This window comes from Protopterus annectens, chromosome 1.part0 (genome assembly GCF_019279795.1).
Source record: "Protopterus annectens isolate FY-2018-M chromosome 1.part0, PAN1.0, whole genome shotgun sequence".
Lineage (NCBI taxonomy): Eukaryota > Metazoa > Chordata > Ceratodontiformes > Protopteridae > Protopterus > Protopterus annectens.
In genome coordinates, this window is record NC_056725.1 from 22,557,544 (window position 1) to 22,580,950 (window position 23,407).

Here is a 23,407-nt window from a genome sequence, read left to right on the forward strand (position 1 = left end):
AGGGGTAAACCTCTGGTATGGAGCATAGTCCCCATATTGGTAATAAGGTCAAGTATGTTTTCCCCTCTTGTGGGAGTGGTGAGTAGTTCCATAGCATTTGAGTTGATAAATTCCAGGAACCTTTGGGCCAGGGTGTTGGGGCTTGAGTAATGCTCCCAGTCTGTTTGGGTAGTTGGTCACCCAATATAATGGTGTTTGGAGAGCTTCATATTCTCCAGTGTTTTCAGAAAAAGCCGAGTGGGAATCCTGATTTTGAGGGTGGTCTGTAACATGCTACATACTGAAAAGCAGTTTTGCCCACTGTTGCACATGGATGGTCTCCGATGCTTTGTGCGACGCCACTAACCTGGAGGTGTGGGTATCTTTGATTTAAAATATTTCTTATGCCACTCCTACAATGGATAGGGAAGACTGACTTGGGTTTGCCAAGGGATTACTTTCTGTGCCTGAAGTCCTTTTTTTTCCACTTACTCCTAGTGGAAAATTTCATTATCCAAGACTAATTCCCAGTCAGAACAGGGTTTTCAATGGCTGTGTTCCTTCATAATCTTCAGCTTGAATTCCCTGAAGTTTTACATCAGATTTCCATCCAGAATCTCTTCTGAAACTTGCAAAAATGAAGGATTTATTTCAGTGCAAAGTGAGATCCTCATTTCCCAGCAGAAATGCTGTTAAAATTATATTTCTCAGCCAGCAGCTGTCCTTCCTGTTTTACAGGATGTTTAACTGCTTCAGCGTGGCACAATTAACATCCTGTTCCCAAAAGGCTAATAGGTTACACAAACCTCACACATCCATTGTTTTCTAATTCCAAATCCAATCCTGCTATTTCCTTAAAGGCTTTTGCTATAATTATTTTTAATGCTAATCCCATTCCTTCTGACATGGATGAAAGCTTTTGATCAATTTGAGAAGGTATCTTCTGCCACATTACTTTTCAGAATTGCTAGGCTTCAATGTATTGGCCTCTTTCAAAAACATGTTAATGGTACAGTAAGTAGCTTACACTCCTTTCTGGTGCTTGAAGACCAGTGGGCTGTAGGGTGTCTTCTCGCTCCATTATTGGGCTGTTGACATAACAGTGCAAAATTGGGGGAGGGGGTTGGCTGCACTCGTGAACGTTCCCCTTCGGTTGAGATGTTAAACCATTGTCTTAGCTGCTCAAGCTGATAGCTCATGCGGATGTAGAAGATGCCATCCCACCTAATTGAAGAGTAGGGGAAGCATCCTGATGCTTTGGCCAAATTTTCCTCCAAGTAGAAATGGCCTTGTCCAGGAAGGTAGTTTACGTTGTGTGGTAGCAGTACATTCTCAAGCACTGTAGTCTTTGCATGAAGAGAATTTGGGTAATCTATCCAGTGGCACTAAATGGTGGCCTGGTCCGAGTTGGGAAATGCATGAGAGCGCTGTAACACTTTTTTTTTTTTTTTTTTTATTGGTCAAATCACTTGCAAGCCAGTTTAAGTGCCTGTATAAATTTTGGAGCATTTGCATGCTACTGCCCAATGTGCAGCAGTAATTAGTGCCTTGCACAGATGTAGACACCTAGAAATCAAAATTTCCCTATAAAATTAAATTTTACCAATAACTGGAGCATAGAGCCACTACTTTGTGAGCTGTTAGAGCAGCCAGTTTGTCCATTGAGGAGCACTGCCCCTTAAATGTAGTATATAGTCTAGTCTCTAGCCCCATTAGCCAGCCCACTATTCACCCCCTCATGCATCACACTCAAAGAACATGACCTCATGGATATGTACTTCCCCAATTTATTTAGCTAGTTTGGTGGATGAGTACATTGCTACAATGTAGCAGTTATCTTATGTTCACTGACAACCATTTAATCCTCAGTGTGCAAGAGATGTATATGCACAATGTCTCTGGAGGTATAACATGTACAATCAGTTGAACTTGCACTACACCCCACACATTTGTGCTGAGGTACTTCTTCCCAAACCCCAAAGACCTCCGATATCTGACCTGCAAAAATTATCCCCTGCAAACCTGAAAGCACTCTACAGAAACCTTACACTGCAATCCTACCCAGTGGAGTCTACACTTCCAAGCCCATGAGGTAAGTGTAAGACAGATACCCCACTCACTAGGCTGAAGGAAAAAGTAATGTTCAGTCGACTGTTGGGGTCAACTGCCAAGCTGCACACACTTGTCATTGCTCCACAGGTACCAATATAACTTGGTCGTAATCTGTAGGTGTAAATGACCTGTTGTACCTCCCTAGACTCTATGTACCAAGCATTACAGAGCTGTCACTCTGGTATGTGCCTAGCATTGAGCAACATTCTACATTTACCAAAGATGTCATGAACAAAAAATTGATTACAATTGGCTTAATTTTTGGTGTAATTGTAGGGGATGCAATATTTGGCATGGGAGGATATGGTTTGCAAACCATGTTGCTTTGCCAAGGATGGTCTGCATTTGTCCCCTGCAGACTTACAAATATTGCCCTTCCCATACTGTTTTGGCAATGACAAAGCTGCAGGGTACCCTGGCAGTGCACGACTTCAGTGCCTTCCACACATTTAGGCTAATAGCACCACAGATGGGCACAAAAGGCAGAACTGCCTCTACATCAATAACATACCTTTTAGGTTGATAAAACGGGATGACTATCCCAACAAGATGTAGACCACCCTCTGTCCCATGAAACCTGTAGCTCATACTTGGATCTGTTGGAGATGCTCACCATTCAACCAAATACCATATTCATGGGGGGCTTTAATTATCCTTCTATAAACTGAGAATCCTGCATGAACCAAAATGTGCAAGAGTGGAGATTACTAGACCTGGTAAACACCTTGGACCAGTTAATGCATGGGCTCAGAGGTACAGACACATTGGACCTGGTACTCACAAATATGGGAGAAAACTGCACCCTTCCCCTCAGTGTACTATACTGTCTAGTAATGTCTGACCACAAAGCAGTCTCCTTAGAAATGATCACTTCTGTAACCCCAGCAAACCCTGTAACAATTAACTACTCCCAAGGCGAACTACCTTTTTATAAAGTGATAACTGCCAAATTTCTAGCCCCTCCAAACCCAGATAACACATCCTATGCAGAATTTACAGAAGCCATGCCCAGCCTTGTCAATTATTTCATAGATGCTGCTGTGCCTACTAGAAATAAACCCAAGACTAACTTACACATTCCACCCTGGTGGAATCCAAAATTACATAGGTTATAAAACAGACCCAACTAAATTTGGGAAGTACACCAAACTGAATAAATGTCAGAGGACCAAGTCCAGCAACACACTGCTAAATAGTATCACAGGCCAAGGATAACCATACCTTCTATAGGTGTCTGAAACCTCAAAGGTGGCACACAATAGTGTCCCACTTGGTATATGGAGCCATGTTCATAGAAATAGGATATAAATTGGGCTGATAAATTAATCTCCAACTTTACTCCCTTGCACCTCCAGCTGCCACCCCAAGAAATTCCATCTAACAAGCTTCTTCCAACTATCAATATGGAGCAAGTTTTAGATGTACTCAGTGGAAGAATGCAGCATCTGTGCCCCTGATGATATTCCAGGATGCCTCCTAAATAGCTGTTCAGTTATAGCTTCTGGACAGGCTGTGTGCCATACAAATGGGAGACTGCAAGAGTTGTACCTCTGCACAATGGCAGACTATCAAAAGATCCCTGGACTGGAGCTACAGACCCATTAAACTGACTACTTGTATACAAAGCCGTGGAAGAAATTATCATGGAAATTAACAATGACATAGAAAAATACTGGACCCAGTCCAGTTTGGTTTTTTCAAAGGCAGGTCATGCCTACTGTACCAGGTGTACAACTTTGAGGAAGTCACCAAGGCAATGGATGGGGCAAAATGCATACTGCTTACCTTGACCTAGCGAAGGCATTTGATACAATATCCCACTTGGACATTCTGAAACTTTTGGGATTGGGCATGAGCTCGTATGTAACTCACTGTATAGCTAGTTGGCTCAAGCAGAACCCAGAAGTTAGGATTAGAGGGATCATCACCACAAAACAGGTTGGTCACCAGTGGAGTCCCCAATGTTCTGTGCTGGGCCCTCTTCACTTTGTCATCTATTTTCAGAAGTAAAGGCCAGTCTAGAGTCTCTGGTTTACCAAATTTGCATAAGAGTGCAAGTTAAGAAGCGGTCATAACTCCCGAGATGAGAACATCCTACAGGACAGTAACACACTAGTGTCAAAACTAAAACTCAATGCCACGATTGCATAATGGTACCTTTTGCAAAGTTTCACCCAGGGAAACTACCTGGGGACTCATGTAATCTGTAATATGGCTTTTGTCCAACATGTCCAGGTTGGATGATTCTATGTCACTTAAGGTCATGGCATCTAGATCTGAGGGGTCGTGTTGCTGTACTTGGCCATCACACCCATCATTGAGTATATAATGCCCGTTTCTGTATGTACCTGATCAGGCAAATAAAAACTGGGACATCAACAGAGGGTCCTCAAAATGCAAGACATGAACATAATGTTCTATGCAGATTGCTTCAAAACCTTCTTTCCTACAGAAAACTTGAAGTGACTTGTGCTTGGCATACAAGGCATCCTTACTTCTCACTCAGTGGATCTTTTGCATATCCACAAAATGAGCAGCACCAGAGCTATTGGATCTAGGGACTTAAATTTTCCTACTTAAGTAGGACATAGTGACAGACCTGTTGAGTGGGATAGGTTTCCCAGCCATGTAAATCAGAGCCCTTTCCTAACCCCATTCACTTGCAACCTAGATCAGTGGATGAGAAATAAGAAATTCACCCCTTGTCTAACACCAATGTCTTTAAACAGAGGCCAACATTAAATCATGCCCTTACTAGCATATGCCCCTTTAAAATAACCTGTAAGGCATAATTCAAGGATACATTTGTGGACCCTCCGCCCGCTACCGCTAAGAAGCGTAGAGAAAAAGCGTTAAAGTCCAAGCAGGATGAGTCGTCAGTTATGGACGCCGGTTCTTTGGAAACTACGGTGGAATCTGTGGATCCAGCCGAAGTTTCAGCTGAAGCTCAGGGGGAGCCTTTAATCTTGCAGGATGTGGCCTCTCAGGAGTCGGGTCAGGCTGAGGGGGCCTCTCGGGTCTCTAGTCCCTTCTTTGCATAAGGTGGTTAGGCCTTCTACTTCTGTCTCTAAGGCACCTTCCAAGGTCAGGCCTGGTTTGTCTTCCACTGGCGTCAGTCCTAGTTCTGCAGGTTCTGTACCTAAAAAGCATATGCTGAAAAATGGCAGAGGATTTGATTTCTTTAATCAGGGGTTCTATGCCCCCTCCAGATAAGAGGCCTAGGGTGGAGCCAGAGGTGGAAGGATTGGAGCATTCCTCGGATTACTCTGAGTCTTCGGCTGAGGACCCTCAGGATTTTCCTCCTTATTCTGATTCAGATGCAGAGGATTCATGTCCTGCTTCCCCTCCAGAGGATTTTTCTTTTTCTGAAACCCTGCATTCCATGAGGGAGCATTTTAAGTGGGAAGGTCAGGATTTCTCAGATTCTCGAAAGAGGCTTAGGGAATTTTTGTTTTTACCACAGCATAGGCCCTTGGCTATTCCCCCAGTTTTGGATGTTGTTCAGGATGTTTTTTCAGAAGCTTCTCTTAATCCTGATTCTTTACCTCCTGCCCCTGTCAAGCCAGACAGGTATTAGAGTACCAGAGGCTCATAAATATTTGTATAAGAGCCCAAGAGCTGACCCAGAAACTATTAGCCAGGGACCTAAGGGTGTCAGGGCTTCTGTTGTAAAGAATCCAGTTCCTCTGGATAAAGATTCTAGGGCTTTGGATAGGTGGGGTAAAAAGGTGTATACCTCTTCCACTCTTGCAATGAGGGCTTTGAATTGCCAGTTTCATATGCTGAAGTACCAGAATTTTCTCTTAAGTCAGTTAAAATCTAAGGTAGATGCTTTGGCAGAGGGTATAGAGTGTAAGGAACTGCAAGATTTAGTTCATGCCTCTGATCAGGTGGGTAAACATTCTTTGCAGTGTGGTTTTGATGCTCTTCAGGCTTCTTCCAGGGTGGCTGCCACTGGTTCAGTTATTCGTAGGCACGCCTGGCTTAAGGATCAAAATTTGTCAGAGCATGTTAAAGCTCGAATTTTGGATGCAGAGCATGTTAAAGCTCGAATTTTGGATGCTCCCCTTCAATCTGAAGTTCTGTTTGGTTCTCCTGTGGAGTCTGTTTTGAAAAAAATGGAAAACAAAGCTAAGTCCATGCAGACAGTTAAGGAATTTTTACAGGTGCAGCCCCCTAAGTTTAGCAGAAATTGGCCTGCTAAGGGATGGGCTTATCCTTCTTCTGATTTACAGTCTAGGGGTAGATCTAGACGTGGTAGGGGCAGAGCTCATGCTCAGGGTTCTTTCAGACCTAGGACGTGGAGTTCCCCTGCACAATCTTCAGGTGAGGGCAGGGGTCAGCCTTTTCGTAAACAGACCCAATGACCTGTATCTCCAGCTGCCAGATCCCTCCTGTCTGGCAGCTCCTCTGGGAGGAAAGTTGGCACTTTTCAGGCAAAATTGGCTTTTAGTCACCCAGGACAAATGGGTGTTGGACATTATCGATAGAGGCTACAAGTTTTATTTTCACACCTTGCCTCCTTTCAAAGGCATGCCAGACGTTCCTCCCCAGCAAAAGTTGGAGGCTCACAAGCAGATTTCTTTACTTTTACAAATGGGGGCTATCCAGGGGGTCCCTCCGTCAGAAGTAGGCCTAGGATTTTACTCTCGCCTGTTTCTTGTACCAAAGAAAGGAAACACTTGGAGGCCAATTCTGGATTTGTCTATTCTCAACACATACCTGGACATTCCAAAATTCAAGATGTTAACTTTACAGCAGCTTCTGCCTCTGCTAGGCAAAGATCACTGGATGGTAACTCTGGATCTCAGAGGCTTATCTTCACATTCCTATCCGGCCCAGCTGCAGGAGGTTCCTGCGTTTTCGGGCTGGTACTTTTCATTATCAGTTCTCTGTATTGCCCTTTGGCTTATCTACTGCGCCCAGGGTGTTCACAAAGGTCCTGGCTCCAGTGATAGCTTTCTTAAGATTAAGGGGGATACAAATTTATCCTTATCTGGACGATTGCCTGATTCTGGCTCAAGACAAAGTCAAGTTACTTCACCATCTACAGTATGTTATGACAGTGTTAAGGTGCCTAGGGTATTCTGTGAACGAAATAGTCCGGTCTAGTACCCTCTCAGGACATGTGCTTTATGGGTGTGAGACTGAATACAGCCTCTCAGATAGCGTTTTTGACCCCGGACAAACAAAGAAATCTTTCCCTTTACTTCCAGCAATTATCTCGATGGTCCAGGCTGACTGCAAGGACAGTCCTTCAGGCCTTGGGGTTCATGGCACCTTGTATTCTGGTGCTTCCCAATGCCAAACTGCATATGAGGAAGCTGCAATGGTATCTCAAAAGTGTATGGACTCAACACTGCCACGATTTGGACACTGTCATTCAGATACTACCTTGCATTCAAAGGGAATTTTTGTGGTGGGCTCAGGAATGTCACCTAAACAAGGGACTCTGTGACCCGACCAGAGGCGAGTCAGATCTTAACGACAGATGCCTCAGACATGGCTTGGGGAGCACACTTCAATGGGAAATGGGTTCAAGACACGTGGCCTCCCAGACTACAGCATTTACATATCAACATGAAGGAGATGTTAGCAGTCCAATTTGCACTGATGGCTTTCAAGGATCTACTTCAACCAGGACAGGTGTTGATTCAAACAGACAACACAACAGTCATGTGGTACATCAACAAGCAAGGGGGAACCCATTCGTACCCTCTTTGCAGACAAGCTATGATTTTGTGGGAGACTGCTCTCAGTTTGCACCTCACTCTTCAGGCAAGGTTTCTGCCAGGAGCACAGAACTCCTTAGCAGATGTTTTGAGCAGACAAATGGTGGATCCCCACGAGTGGAAATTGGATCCTCATGTATTTCAACAGTTGACAGTGGCTTGGGGGACTCCAGACATAGATCTGTTCGCTTCTCCACTAAATTTCCAACTGCCAAAGTTTTGCACAAAGCTGTTTCACCCAAAAGCTTGGAAAGTGGATGCTCTATCATTCATTTGGAACAATCTTCACGTCTATGCCTTTCCTCCTCTGCCTCTCCTTCCCAAGGTGCTCTTGAAGGTCAGACAGGACAAGCCTTGCATGATTGTAATAGCTCCAGATTGGCCACGTCAACACTGGTACCCTCTACTGAGGAGTTTAGTACGGGAGCCTCCTTGGCCTTTGCCATCAATTCCACACCTTTTGTCCCAGGCAAGCAATCATTTCCGCAATGTCAGGATTCAGTCCCTGCATCTGACAGCCTGGCGTATTCTGTTTTAGACCCTGGAGGGTCGCAGCTTCCTCAAGTTTTGAATGTCATTTTGGAGGCCAGGCGGCCTAATACAAGGAAAGTTTATGCTGATAAATGGAGGAGATTTTTTCTTTGGAGCAAAACAAAGAGCTTTGATGTTTCAGTGCCTAATTTGAGTGCTTCACTTCAGTATCTTACAGAATTATTAGACAAGGGTTTGTCTTTCTCCTCTGTAAAAGTTCATGCTGCAGCCATTTCTGCTCACTGACTGTGACCCACCATTATTCTCTCATCCTTTGTTTGAACAATTTCTGGGGGCAAAGAACACAAGTCCCCCACGTAGAGCTCCTACTCCTTCCTGGGATCTCAATTTTGTGTTGGAAAAGCTCACTTTACCTCCTTTTGAACCTGCAGCTACTTCGGAGTTGAAGTTTTTGTCTTGGAAGACTGCTTTTTTGTTGGCCATTACATCTGCTAGAAGGGTGTCTGAATTACAGGCTCTAATGGCAGTTGAACCCTTCCTGATATTTCATAAGGATAGGGTCTCCCTGCGTACTAACCCTACCTTTATGCCTAAAGTTGTTTCTAATGTGGCCTTAAACCAATCTATTCATTTGCCTACCTTTTATGCTGATCCCCAAAATAAAGGGGAAAAATTTTGCACTCTTTGGATATTCACAAGCAGTTGCGTTATTATTTGAGCAGAACTAAAGGGTTCAGGCAGTCTCAACAGTTATTCATTTCTTTTGCCTTGGGTTCACAAGGAAAACATGTTTCAAAACAAACTATTTCTAAGTGGATTGGCCATTGTATTGCTTTTTGTTATTCTCATCATGGTAAGGAGGTTCCGGCTGGAATCGGACCTCATTCCACTAGGGCGACTGCCGCTTCTACTGCTTTTTTAAGGGGAGTAGCTACTAAGGATATTTTGGAGGCAGCTACTTGGAGTTCAGTGCACACTTTTTCTAAACATTACCATCTCCCTCTTTATTCCAAATCTAGGGCTGGGTTTGCCACTGCAGTTTTGCAGGGCATGTTAGCAGCTCCTAATTCTTTCTGATTTTGCCAACCTCCCTTTACCTTTGCTTTGGGATTCTACCCACAGGTTATGACTGCAGCAATGTGAGATGAAGAACATAGTACAGTTTTGTACCTACCATAAATGTAGATGTTCGAAGATCCACATTGCTGCAGTCCAATTTACCCTCCCTCCTTCCCCTCTGTAGTTTGGGGTGGCTGTGTGGCTTGTGGGGTACCTATTGTTTCTACATTGGTGATTGGGTGTTTTTCTGTTTTTGGCTATGGCCTTTCTTTTTTAGGCCTTCTGACATCTGGGGCAAGAAAGACTGAGGATATGGCGTCGGTCATGTGCTTTTGTACCACAGCGTACTGACGTCAGATCTGAGCGACCATGACTGACGCCAGCCTAACACTTTGGTATTCGGGCCGACCGAGGACAGCGGACTACCCACAGGTTATGACTGCAGCAATGTGGATCTTCGAACATCTACATTTATGGTAGGTACAAAACTGTACTTTATTACTTTCCTAGCCACTGCTAGAATAGACCATAACAAGGGAAGCTTAACCTTCTTAACAGTTTGAGGTACAGGTGTGTTGAAGAATACAAGAGATTTAGAAATAATGAAATTATCTGTAAAAAGAGCTTACAAAAATTCATTAACTGACTTCCAGTATTCTTTCAATTTTATACAGTCATAAAACATATGAGCCCAGTCAGCATTAATTTCTACATTACATCTCTTACATAGATTATCTTTATTATTTATTTTATTCATCAAAGGTGTATAAAAAGATCTATGTAAAAATTTCCATGTATAAAGTCTCCAGACAATGGAAGACGTAGTTCTATAGGCAGATTCCAATATATATTGTTTATCTTGTTGATTTGGTGGGTCCCCATTAATAGAAGTGAAATAATTCCAGTATGTATCTACACTGTAAAAAGTTTGTCTGATAATTTTATGTATGTATGAAAGTTTACCTTTACCAGAAACTTTATGTTGTAAATTTAATATCAAGTAATCAGTGTTTGAATAGATTCTTTAACTGTTATAGACATTAGATCTACTCTATCAATGAGATGTTGTCTAAAGGTCTGAACCTCTAACCAGCAAGTTTCTCTTAGATCAAATTCTTGTTTTAAGAAATCTAGATTTTTAACTTCATCTGATATCAACTGATACCGGTACTTTAGATCATTATCTATAGCTAAATGAGTTCCTTCAGAAGTAGATGACAAAAGCATACCCTGAGTATACATTATAGGGAATATAATAAAATTCCATTCCCTATACTTAGGGTGCATGAATATAAAGTTACGATAGCTAATATTTAATATGTAACAAACCATATGTTTAGGTGTAATAGGTGAAGTACAAAATTCCTTTAGTAACCATAACATGGAGTTATTTACAATCATATTTTTGTGTTAAGGAGATTTTCATGAAGTGCATACTAATTAGCTCCCAATAATCTTTCCATTTTGTGACATATGACTGATCTATTAAAGTAATAACTTTTACAATAGAAGAGATGGTATATAAATTAAAGTCTGGAAAAGAAATACCCCCTTGAGACCAGCTATTAGTATGTTTCTTTAATGCAATCCTAGGTCTATTAGGTGCCTATAGGAAATTTAACATTAGTGTATTCAGTTTCTTAATTATTTTTGTAGGTGGAAGTATTATTGATTGTATTAAGTATAAAATCTTGTGGAATATTATCATTTTAATAATTGTAAGTCTCTCCTCCATAGTAAAAAACATATTATTCCAGGTATTAAAAAGATTTTGTATATTAAGAAAACAGGTATTATAATTATTATATATAATAGATTTAATATCTTTAGATAGTATTATACCTAAATAAGTTATCTGACCTGAATTGGGTACATATTTAGTAAAATCACTGAATATTTTTTCGTGTATATACAAGTAGTATTTTAGTTTTTTCTTCATTGAATATTAAACCAGAAATACTTTTAAAATTCATCATTTTATCAAATAGAGACTGCATAGAAGAATTAGATCCTGCTGATGTAATTAGAACATCATCTGCAAAAAGTTGAATTTTGGATGTTGTATTTTCATCTATTTCAAAACCCTCTGTCAGTACTGTTTCTGATCAAATTAGCCCAAGGCTCCATTACTAAAGTGAATAATAGTGGACATCCTTGTTTTGTACCTTTAAGAATGGGTATTTTTTGTGAAACATATGTTCCTACCTTAATATAAGCCAACGTTCCTTTGTATAAATGCTCAATTAGATTTACAAATGCATCTGAGAAGTTTGTGCACTTCAGTAAGGTAGACAGTCCCAACTTACTTAATCAAATGCTGAACTTATATCAAGACTAATAAGTGTTAAATCTTTCTTTTTCCTATTTGCAAAATCAATTAATGTTAAAGTTCTTCTTATATTATCAAAAGTATTTCTATTTACAATGAAGCCTGTCTGATCTATATCTATAATGCCGGGAATGATTGTCTTCAATCTATCAGCAAAAATACTCATAAACATTTTATAATCAACATTAAGTAATGAGATGTGCCGATATGAAGTACATCTAGTTGGATCTTTATTAGGTTTTAAAATTGACGAAATAAATGTATATTGCCAAGATGGGGGTGGTGTTAACTCAGTTTGGGCCAAAATAAAAACCTTCTGTATTAATGAATATGTACTTTTAGAAAGGATTTTATATATCTCTGTTATAATACCATCATTACCTGGTGCTTTGTTTGATTTAAGCTTATTTATTTGTGTAACCTCTGTATATGAAATACTTTTGTCCAATAGTTTAATCTGTTGTTTATTAAGCTTTTTATTCATGTTTGTGGTTATAAACTCCTTTATTTTATCTTTAGGTTCCATGTTAATGTTATTATTAATATTGTGAAAGTGATTTCTAAATTCATCTAGTATTTCTGGTAGACTAGAAACATTCTTCTTTTTCCTTAGAGAAAAGATTTCTTTGATATGGTTTTGTTTATTCAACCTTTTTTTATTTTTAAGTCTAAGTATTTGGGGCTTATTGAGTAAGGCAAAAACTTGTATTTCTCTAGAGTTATTAACTTTGAGTTAAAATTTCTTTGTATTTCTCATTTAGTTTGTTTATTTCTTCAATGACTTTCTTATCCATAATATTTTCTTTATTATGTTTATAAGAGTCTAATTTACTTTGAATATCTAACAATTCCTTATCCCAAGATTTCCTTTTATTATTATACCATCTTATACTTTGTCCATATAGATATGATTTTAAGGCATCCCAAACATAGACAATGGAGACTTCAGGAGTATTATTTATGTCTAGAAAATGTTGTACTTCTGAAAGTATATATTCTTTATAGTCTTTTAGTTGAGTTAAGTATGCTGGTATCCTTTTGATCTGAACATTATGAGTATTTTTTATCATGAATTCAAAAACAGTTGAATTATGATCAGATATAGGACATGAAATGATTTTGGAATTAATTAAATCTGTTACCATCTGGTTAGAAATAAAATAAGTTTTGTATCTGTTAGAAAAAAAGGTGTATGGTAATGATTTTGAATCTATCTGATTATTATCATTCAAATGATAAGAATTAGCAAAATCATTTAAATGTTTTGCATTAGATGTAATTCTTCTTTTTCCTATAGTGGTAGTATCACTTTCATGTAGTATACAATTAGTCACCAGCTAAAATAATATCTCCTATACAGAATGATATGATCTTATCAAGATGATGTTTCACTGTATTAATACCAATTCCAGGTATCCAATATACATTAAAGTGCAAGTCTTCCCATTAATTTGTATTGTAACCATACAGAACATTCCTTTGTCATCCTGATAAGACTTAATGGTTTTAGGAATGGGCATACTTTTATTCCATAAAATAGCCACTCTTTTTTTCTGAGTGTGCTCTGAACTAACCAATACTGTATATTTGTTTGTGGCTAGTTTATCAATATCTTTTTTCAAGAGATGGGTTTCTTGCAGGAAGACTGTTGGCCTTATGTAAATTAATGTATCTTATTAGGCTTGCCCTTTTTACACGGATTATTCAATCCATTAATGTTTAAAGAAATTCCTTTTAAAGATGTCATTTGGCATTTTTAAAACTTAATCTTAAGATCAAAATAACAAATAACATAAGTAATGTTACATCTCCTCCTTTAGGTGTACCTTTAAATATAGCTGTATTTATTGAATCTCTTATGGGATTTTGTATAGGATTCAATTTTGTTTGTAGTGACAATGAGTGTACAAAATATATTGTGGATGTCAAAACTATATACATATAACAATGAACAAGTGAAAATAATGTAAGGATTAAACCTTGCATCCAGCCTGGATTTAAAAACTCCAACTTAGAGTAGTATTTACCACTCAAGTTAACCCCCTACCCTAAGCAGCAGTACCTCAGCTACCACCGTATCAATTTAATACTGGTTATATTTAACTTAAATTAACAGCTTTCAGTTCAATTATCTAGCAAGACAAGACTACACATTTGATAACGGCATCATATAAACTAAAATAAACTTTTTTTTTTAAAAACTATTCATACTACTATATACATCTATGTAATATAATACACTTGTATTCAAATAGCATTCAAATAAACTTGATATTAGGAGCCAAGAGGAGAGAGAGAAATAAAAGGCGTGAAAGAGGGAGAGAGAGTGAAAGAAAGAAAAAAAAAAGGAAGGCATATTTACATATTAATTTATTCAAAGTATGTAAAAATAAGTTGCAACATTCATTTAAATCAAAAACTTTGGCTAATATGGTTCAGACATTACATATATTAAGATGCATCTATTTTCTGTCATGTAAATGCAGTCAACAGCTTCCAAAAAAAAACTTGAATTGCTTGTATATGAGCATTTTACTCATACTCATTATTGTCAATAGAATAAAATATTATATTTATAGAAATTGTTATAAATCATACTGCATAGTTATGCAAATTCTCAAACACTTGCATTATTGTAAAAAAAAATCTGTATTTTGTATGTCTATACTACTGCTTTAAAATACATCACATGACAATTTCTTCCAGTATACAGTTATAAATTTATTTATGCTTGTCAATCAGATTAATTAAATGAGTTATAGTAATGTATATGTTTGGAACATAAGTTTTTAACAGATTAGTATGCAGCAGTCAAGTAGATTTTCAAAAACACTTGAATAAATGTTTCATTTTCTATGCCTTCTAAAATAAGACATTTACTTACTACAAGAAACTGCATCATTTAAAATCATAACTGACATATTTTATGAATTATAACATAGATATTTAAGTAATTATATAAAATAACTCATTTAAATGTCAAAGAGTTCATTTTCCTTCACAGTCGCATTTGCATCAGTTCTACTTCCTGGTAGAGTGTTCTTCCTGAATTGATGTGTCAGTGTGATATCTGGGTCAAAGGTCAGTGACTGCTTACTCTGAGAATTCTGAGAGTTGAAGCTTTTGAAACAGCTCAAGGACACTGTTCATGAGGTAGCCCACATCCCAGATTGTCTCCCTTAACATTTTGGCGGGAAACTTGTTAAAAACTAGTGACAAACATTCATTTAGCAGTGTAAATGCATCTAAACATGACAAAACCTTTGCGATGTATTTTACAGGTTATTACAGCCTCTATGTAAGTGAAATTAAGCCCAAAGTTATTAATAAGTAATAAAACTCAATATTTTTGTCCCAACTCAATTTTTATGCAAATCTTATTTACTGTGTCTATGATCAAAAGCATTTCTATATATTAATATGAGAAAAAAATAGAGAAAGAATAAAGAAAAGAAAAAGAGTATAGAAAATAAGAGTGTAAAGCAGAAATAAAAAAATGTAAGAGAAAGCTATAAGTATATACAATGGAATATTACTGTTTATATTAATAGAGTTAAAAATAAAACATATTTACTATTTAGTTCTAATTATTAGTTAAAGCATGACAGATTATTTACAAACAAGCATAAGCAGTATAATCAAAGTATAATTAGGAATAGCATTTGAAGAGCATATAAACTTTTTACAAGGAATAAATGTTATTCCATTTATCATATTTTCATTACTCTTCTCTCCCTGCTCTCCCCCACCCTTTACCCACTACATAATCTAAATAGAATGTCATTGTTTAAACAAAGAAAATAAGAAAAGGAGAAAAAGAAAAAAAAAAGTATCAAATCACTGACCTTACTTTTTTTCAGAAAGAGAAACAAATTGAATAATAGCTTGTTATTAGTTCCTCAGAATAATAGCTTATTAGTTCCTCAGATATTTTGACTGGTTATGAAACAAAACATTTCTTTGCACACAGAGAATAACTTTGATTAAATCTTTTTCAGAACATTTGTGGCTTTCTGGAAATGCAGGAACTATATTTAAAAAGATTAATAATGAAGTAAAATGATGAGAGAAAAAAAGAAAAACATAGAACAAATCATTTGTTCTTTAGTCTCTTCTTCTCTGAAGTCTTCCACGAAGTTTCAGTTGCCAGTCTCTTTAATGAAGGACTAGCCCATTCCATTTCCTCTATTTTATCCAAAATCTTATTTTTTTTTTATAAACAGTAAAGCAGAGTCTAAGTCATCAAAAATTTTAGGACCATCAGGAAGGAAGATTTTTAGCTTGGCAGGAAACAGAAGGTATGTTTTAAACTGTGCTTTTTTAAGCTCCCTTATTAGTGGCAGAAAAACTTTTCTTTTAGCTATTACCAAGGAAGAATAGTCATTGTCAAAACGCACAGTTGTCTCATTAATCTTAACAGGAGCTTTAGCCCAAGCAGATTTAAGAACCATCTCTTTATCCAAAGATGATAGAAATCTAACTATAACTGATCTAGGATAGTTTTTGTTAGAGTTAGTATTAGCTATAGATCTATGTGCTCGTTCGATACCAAAAGAGAATGCTTCTGGTAAGTCTAAAGTTTTAGGGAGCCATGTTAAAAAAAGAAGTAATATTGTTACCTTCAATATTTTCTGGCAGTCCAAAAATCCTAATGTTATTGCGCCTAGATCTGTTTTCCAAGTCATCCAGCTTTGTTTGTAAATGTGTATTTTGTTTCAGCAGAAACTCAATGTTGATTTCCTCTTCTTGGATTCTATTTTCCATGTCATTCACAGCTTCTATGCCTGTCATCTGGATCTTCTGTTGCAGGTCTATATGTAACAAGTCTATTTGTTTTGTAGTTTTTTCTATGAAGGTATCAATTTTAGTATCCATTTTATCCATCTTAGCAGTAAGTTGCTGGATTATAGTTATCAGAGACTGAAGTTCTTTCTTGATGCTGGAGTCTTGAGAATTTGTCTTACTGGAACTCATTTCAGACTGATAAACTGACAGGAAAATTTCCAATGTGATTTCTGACAGGAATATTGTTAAAATTTCCTTGTTTAGATATAGTTCAAGAACTATATAAAACAAACATATTTAGAAAGAAAATTACTTCAAAAATTAATTTTTTAAGTAATTCCTGTCAGTGTAATGAAATTGGTGGAGCTGAAGAAATCTGCTGCTATCCTGTGTTCATCCTTGGCCACGCCTCCTTGACATACTGCTCTTGACATGTACAATGGCTAGGGCACGTGGAAGGTAGTGTAAAACTTTGGAAGCTGTCCGGCTGGTCTGATCATTGACGGGACATCCCATCCAGCTTAAGCTACTAATAATAATCTAACCTCTGTCCATGTTAGTTTACTTGCACAACTGACACAGATGTAGGTGGATGTGGGGGGAGAGGATAAAAACTTTGAAGTATTCTGTGGCTTCTTCAGGAAGCGGTGTATTAGCAAGCTTAAAGTACATTTGTTCAGGATTCTGATGTCAATTTAAGACTGAGAAGCATGAAAACTGTCTAGAATGTTACTACCCCTAGTTGCATTCTCAACCGGTCTGTTCTACATTGCTGTTTTTGGTGAAATATAAACTAGGTATAGTTACCCAAGATTAGTTTTATTCCAGTCCTGGTAGCTGGTAGGGAGGGGTATAACACCTCGTAAAAAGTGCCATGTCTTAGTAATGTACCTTGAATTCTGCGATAGTGTTATCTGGGCCACTGTATACAGAACTCTGAAAGGCAGGTCTTATTTGTGGGATGCCTGAATTGCTACTTTAAAGATTTAAATTGTCTTCATTTGAAGAAAGTGTACTATTGGGTTTCTGTATCTCTTGCGTGCTTCACATCTGCTCATCTGTTAGGCTTCGATCCATCTAAAGGAAAAACTGAGATGAAAGGCTAGACATGTAGTACGCTGTGCTTTGAGACACTGGTATTGCCAGAGCTATGTTGTATGCATTTGAAATTGCTTGTGAAAAACTGTTACCTTCTGGATTTAAATGTATTTATAGCATGTGGTACTTGTGACGTTTGCATACTTCCATGTATCCATGAACATGGATTTCTTTGAAGGCTAGGTTGCAGAAATCCACTTGGCTGACACTAGTACAGATGCTAGTTTGAGGCAGCTTAAATTTAAGCTGTTTGAATCCGTGTTTAGTGTTTGAGATGGCTGCTTTAGACTAGTGATGCCTGCAGATTGACAAACTAAAACTGTACTAGTGAGTGTTAGCACTCTGCACTCTGGTAGTGTACTCGCAGTAAACAAAGGAACAGACAGATATAAGGCAAGTATTTTGAGTCTCCCAGGTAGCATCTAATTAGCAAAATGACTTTCACCAGCGAATGGTCGTCTGGGTCTTTACCTAATCTGCAGCTGGGACTTGGCCTGTACAAGCAAATTCTTGCAGTTTAAGGTGAAGAGTTTTGGACCTAAACGACAAAAGTCAAGAATAACATGCCAAAAGAACAAATTTTACAAGGGTAGGTAAACTGGGGGCAACTTTACTCAATTGGCAGCTGTCTGATTACTAGATTTGAACTGTGGGTCCTTGTTACATTAGCAGTAGGTCAGCTGCCTACAACCTCCACAGGTCCATCAACTCTGACGTAAACTTCAAAAAGGGAAATGCTGGGTTACACTCTGAAGCAATCTGCCTGAATTGGGAGAGCATGTGGATGTCTTACAGTAGGAAGAGTTCAGATGTAGTTCAATACATTATTAAAACCATGAAAGTACATCTTGCCTCCATAGCTTGTTCAGTTGCTTTTTCCACTTGTATAGGATGGTGATATTTGCATATTTCAGATGTATATAAACCTGTTTTTAACTCCTTAATTCCAAAACTGTACATAGTCTTCTGTGTTCTGGCATTCTTGGACATTGTCTAAAATTTAGTAATGCATGTCTTTCAGGTATTGGCCCACAAATCCTATTTTTGCTGAATTTTTTGGATCTGAAGTATTTCCATCCCTTTACTCTCCTGAATTTCTTGCCTGACATTGTTCTATTGATCTTGCCTAAATCAATTTACATTTTCCACCCAGCATTTTTTTCTGTCTTGAGAACATGTGGCTTAAACACTAAATCCCTTTTGTGATTAGTCAGACCACAACTGTATTTAGTTGGCCTATAATCTTTCTTCCATAATTTTACATCTTTCATCTTTCTAAACTGCTTCAAGTCTCTACAGTAGTCCCAAGTTTTAGCCACATCCTCCTGCAAGCCTTGTATCTATATTTTGAATGTCTGCATATAATGCATCTTTGCAACTTCCTCCCTGTTTTCTATCCCTGTGCTATTGTACTTTGTACAAACAAGCATCTTTCTTGCATCTCAAAACTCACCTTCCACCTATTTTTTCAATCTCAACAGATGAACTATTACTCCAATCTCTTATGGTGGTTTCTGTTTGTCGCACACACTTTCCCCTATTCCATTTGACCACTGACCAATAAACTTCTTCCACATACATTTTTAGGTTTTATAGAAGTTTTGAATGCATCTACTGCCCATCTTCAGCTGAGTTAACAAAGGCTGGCTCTAGACAGTTTTCAGCCATCTCTTTGCTGTGCATTACTACTGTCCACATCTACCATCTTGCTTTCATGCCATTACATATCAATATGACACCATGCCAATCAAACTTTCAGATCTGCTTCTCTTTCTACCTTGACATTTGTAGTTCTACCATACAAGAATAACCCCCCTTACTTCCTCTGGGGTGAGAAACTGCCTTGTAGGGAGGTTGGTATGGTTGGAGGATTTACCTTGGACATGAGTTGAAGGGTTTGATTCTCACATGGAGTAATTAGTAATAGGCTAACTACCCTTGTAGGCCATTTTAAGCCTAGCCAATCTATGAACCTGTAAATCATTCCAATGTCCCTTTGCAGTGTACTTGTGCATTAAGGTTGTGGCCTCAGCTTCTACTATCTTATTCCTGGTGCTGTTGCTGTCTGGTAGCATTCCTGTAGTGATGCATTCTGATATCCCTCCATATCATTCTGCATTACCACTTTCTTAGCATTGGCTCCGTTATAAATCTGACTCCAGAAAATGAGTACTGGAGTTGCAAGATCACCTTGTTAAACCTGTGATCACTGTACCTTACAGGGGAATGAAATATTCAGTTGTCTTGGATTTTGGTATGTCAGTTTTTCACGTAGTCTCTTCCATGGCTTTATCTTGAGTTATTGAATTTAAAACTAAATGCAAGCCACCAGGGCTGGAAAATCTTCCCTTATTTTACAGCCTTAAAATCTACTTAAAAACTAAATTTATGGTAAGGGCATTTCCTCTTCAGCTCTGTTAAAAATGTAATTCTCTAAAGCACTTTTTCTGCACTTCCCTCCAAGCTATTTAAATCCAACTGCCAATATAAATTATATTCTCTCCTTTTTATGAAACGCTTGCCTGTGAGACATTCAAAACTTTTTACTAGAGCTGTAGCCTTACACAACATAATGCATGTTATGATGCCAACCACAGGATTTTGGGAAATTATCACTAGATTTTACTACTATTTCCACAACTATACTGCCTTTAAACTGTTCAGCACAGTATTTTTGAGGAGAGGATAAATATCTGCCATCAGTGCCACTAGTGGGTTCCATGATTTTAAACCAGTGAATTAGAGAATATAGAATCTCATACAATCAATGCCACAAGTACCTTCATTGGAATCCTTGTCGAGTATTATCGTTAAGATGTTTACAACATGCCATTGAGGTTCTCCTAATTTCATATTGGCTAGAGTCGGGGATTCATAAACGAATCATAATTAAAAATATTACAATACCATAGCATGACATGTCCACATTATTTGACATTGCTCAAGAATTCGGGATAAAATCAAACTGTAGGGGACAAAGACCTCATGGACAATGTTTTAAAAAGCTGCAATTCATTCAAAATGTAATAGAATAGTTTTTGCATCATGTATTTTCTGGACAAGCATGAGATTCTAATGTCTTGACACTGACTCATTGTAACCCTCTGCAATTTACCATAAATCATCAATGAGGGCAATATGAACATATTGGCAAGTGATGCTTATCGCAAAAATCTTCATTTAACTATAGACAGTGCTTGTGAAGTAAACTTTAAGCTCAATCTTCTGAATTGCAAATTCAACTTTTCAGAAGTGACCTATTTAGGTCAGCACCATAATAATGTACAATGCTAAACAGTTTCTAGGCATGGTCCACTATTTAGGCACATTTTTATACCACTCTGATGTTGCATGGTCATGGTTAGAACAGCACCAGAAGGTATTTGAAGACCTTAAGCAGAAAAATTGCCACCCCCCAAGATAAGATACTGTGATGTAAACAGTGTTTCAAAACTTTCAAAACTGGTGTTTGTGTATTCGAGAGGGCAGACCAGCCTATGCATCTAGAACACTTAAACTGCTGTATGCGGTTGCTTCAAGTGAAGCTTTTGGCAATATTGCATGTTTTCAGTTCAATTATTAATTATGGTCTAGCCATTCAAATTGAAACTGACCACCAACCTCTTTACTGTTCTAAAAGCCTATGCATTCTGCTCCAGCGAGATTGCAAAGAATGATGCTCAAATTGCAAAAGTACAATTAAAAAATGGTCTACGAAGGCAGGTAAAGGCAATCTATCTCTACATTATCCAGATAGATAGTTCAGAACAACATCAACCACCCAGAGAATTGACACTGTGCATAATGTTTCAGCCACCAGACTTGAGCTAAGAGATCACACTTGTACTGATCAGTTTTACAGAAGCTCAATCACTACATTAATGTTGGATGGCCGTCAAAGCAATCCAGTGCACTACCTTAAGTGCAAACTTTTCCTTGCAGAGGTGTATTGTTGGAAGATGGCACTTTTAAAGGTCCTAAAATTGTTCCTGCTTCTTACAAGAGTATATCCAGATTTTGCCTCGTGGTTGCCCAGGATCCACATCCCCCAAGAGGAGCGAGAGAATGTCTTTTGGCCTTCCTTACCAAAACACATTAAGTACTTGTTCAGTATGCAATGATACTAGACCGCATTTGCAAAGAGAACCACTTCAGCTAAGTCCAGTTCCTGAACTACTGTGGTCAATTGTTCCACTGAATGATCAGTTGCAACAATCAACACTAGGTTTTGGTAGACTTATTCAAATTGTTTGAGCTGCTACCTAATCTAACATCCACTGCTGTTATTACGAAGTGGAAACATTTCTCACTTCATGGTAGTCCACACAAAGTTCTTTCTGCCAATGGTACTCAATTTACTAGCCAGTTTCAGAAATTTGCAAAAGAATGGGACTTTGTACATGTCACTAGCAGTCCTGAATATCCTCAGTCCAATAGTCTAGCTGAACGTGTAGTGCAGACTGCAAGGCAATTGAAAGGTCTGTGTAACAATACAGATGTATTCTTGAATTTGCTTAATCTCTGGAACATACCCTGTGACTGCATTCTTGGCTCACCTGCTCAGACTATTCCAGGCAAACTAGAACTACACTGTCCATTACTTCCATTTTATTGAAGCCAAAACCTAAGAACACTAAACAAGAAAGCTGTTTAAAAAGCATAATGTCCAGAAATTTAGTTAAAACCAATCAAGCAGATTACTTTGTCCATTGAGGGAAGGAGAGATTGTATAAATCCAGACAATGAAATGTTTTGATCGAATAGGACCGATTACAGGCATCTGTGCAGAGCCAAGCTCCTACCTGGTAGAGTATGTGGAGTATAGGAGGAACCATAGAAATCTTCCTGTACCAAAATCACCATCACATTTTCCGTGATGCAGACTTCAAATCTAAGTGAATCACTGTTCCCATACCAGAATATGTTCAGAAATTTTGTGGAATGGAATCAGAATTTTTAACATTCCACAGGTCGAACATTTTGGAGACTGTTCCAATGGCTAAACCTAATTCCCAGTTTTATGTCTCATGATATGGAGGACTATCAAAGCCTAGTGTGAAATACAAAGCAACATGGACCTGATTGTGTGAGAGAATGGAGAGATTGTGTATGTACTTATTAAGACATGACAAAGAATTGCCTGTGGTTTCTGCATGCCAGATACTCGTAGCATTGTGTGATCTATTCCTCAGAGGGAGGATGTAGATCAGAGTGCAAGTAATGTGTGCATCAAGTATGTAAAGACTGTACGCGCACTTGTAAATTCCAGACCTGTGCAATCCCTAGTGCCATTTTGTAAGAGCAGCCAGAGTGAGAGCATGCATTATCTGGGTTAATTTGTACAAGTTTAGTTAATGTCAGTAAACTTCTATAGTGATTGTATAAAAGGGTTACTTGAACAGAACCCACAGACACTTCTATTGTCTCCAAAATAGGAGAGCGAATATCCATCTCTGAAGAAGGTAAATTACCCATAACACACCAGTTCCTAGAATGCTAGTTTGCTTAATTAGCATTTTTCTTGTAGATTGTTTTTGGTCTTTCTCCATTTGTTAGTCAAAAGCTTGATTTTTTTTTTTTTTTTTTTTTTTTTCTTAAAAATTTCAAGTACTAAAGGTGCATCAAACAAGAACAAAAGAGAATTTATGCACTACCAAGCTGAAACACTATTATAAATTCCAAGATCTTTCAGAAATATAGTGAAACAGACTTTATTCACTAAATTTCTGAAAGATCTTGGAATTTATCATTTGTTTCAAGAAATGCGTACATACACCCAACACGCTGTTATTTGTGGAGATTATTACAATACAGTGTTTCA

General features: G+C 38.0%; 1 protein-coding gene across 2 annotated transcripts in view; it reads left to right on the forward strand.

The window, feature by feature from the left end:
* The window catches only part of LOC122808471 (dehydrogenase/reductase SDR family member 4-like), a 501,584-nt gene that overhangs the window by 379,295 nt on the left and 98,882 nt on the right, over positions 1 to 23,407 (forward strand). The gene's annotated exons all lie outside the window — the stretch shown is intronic.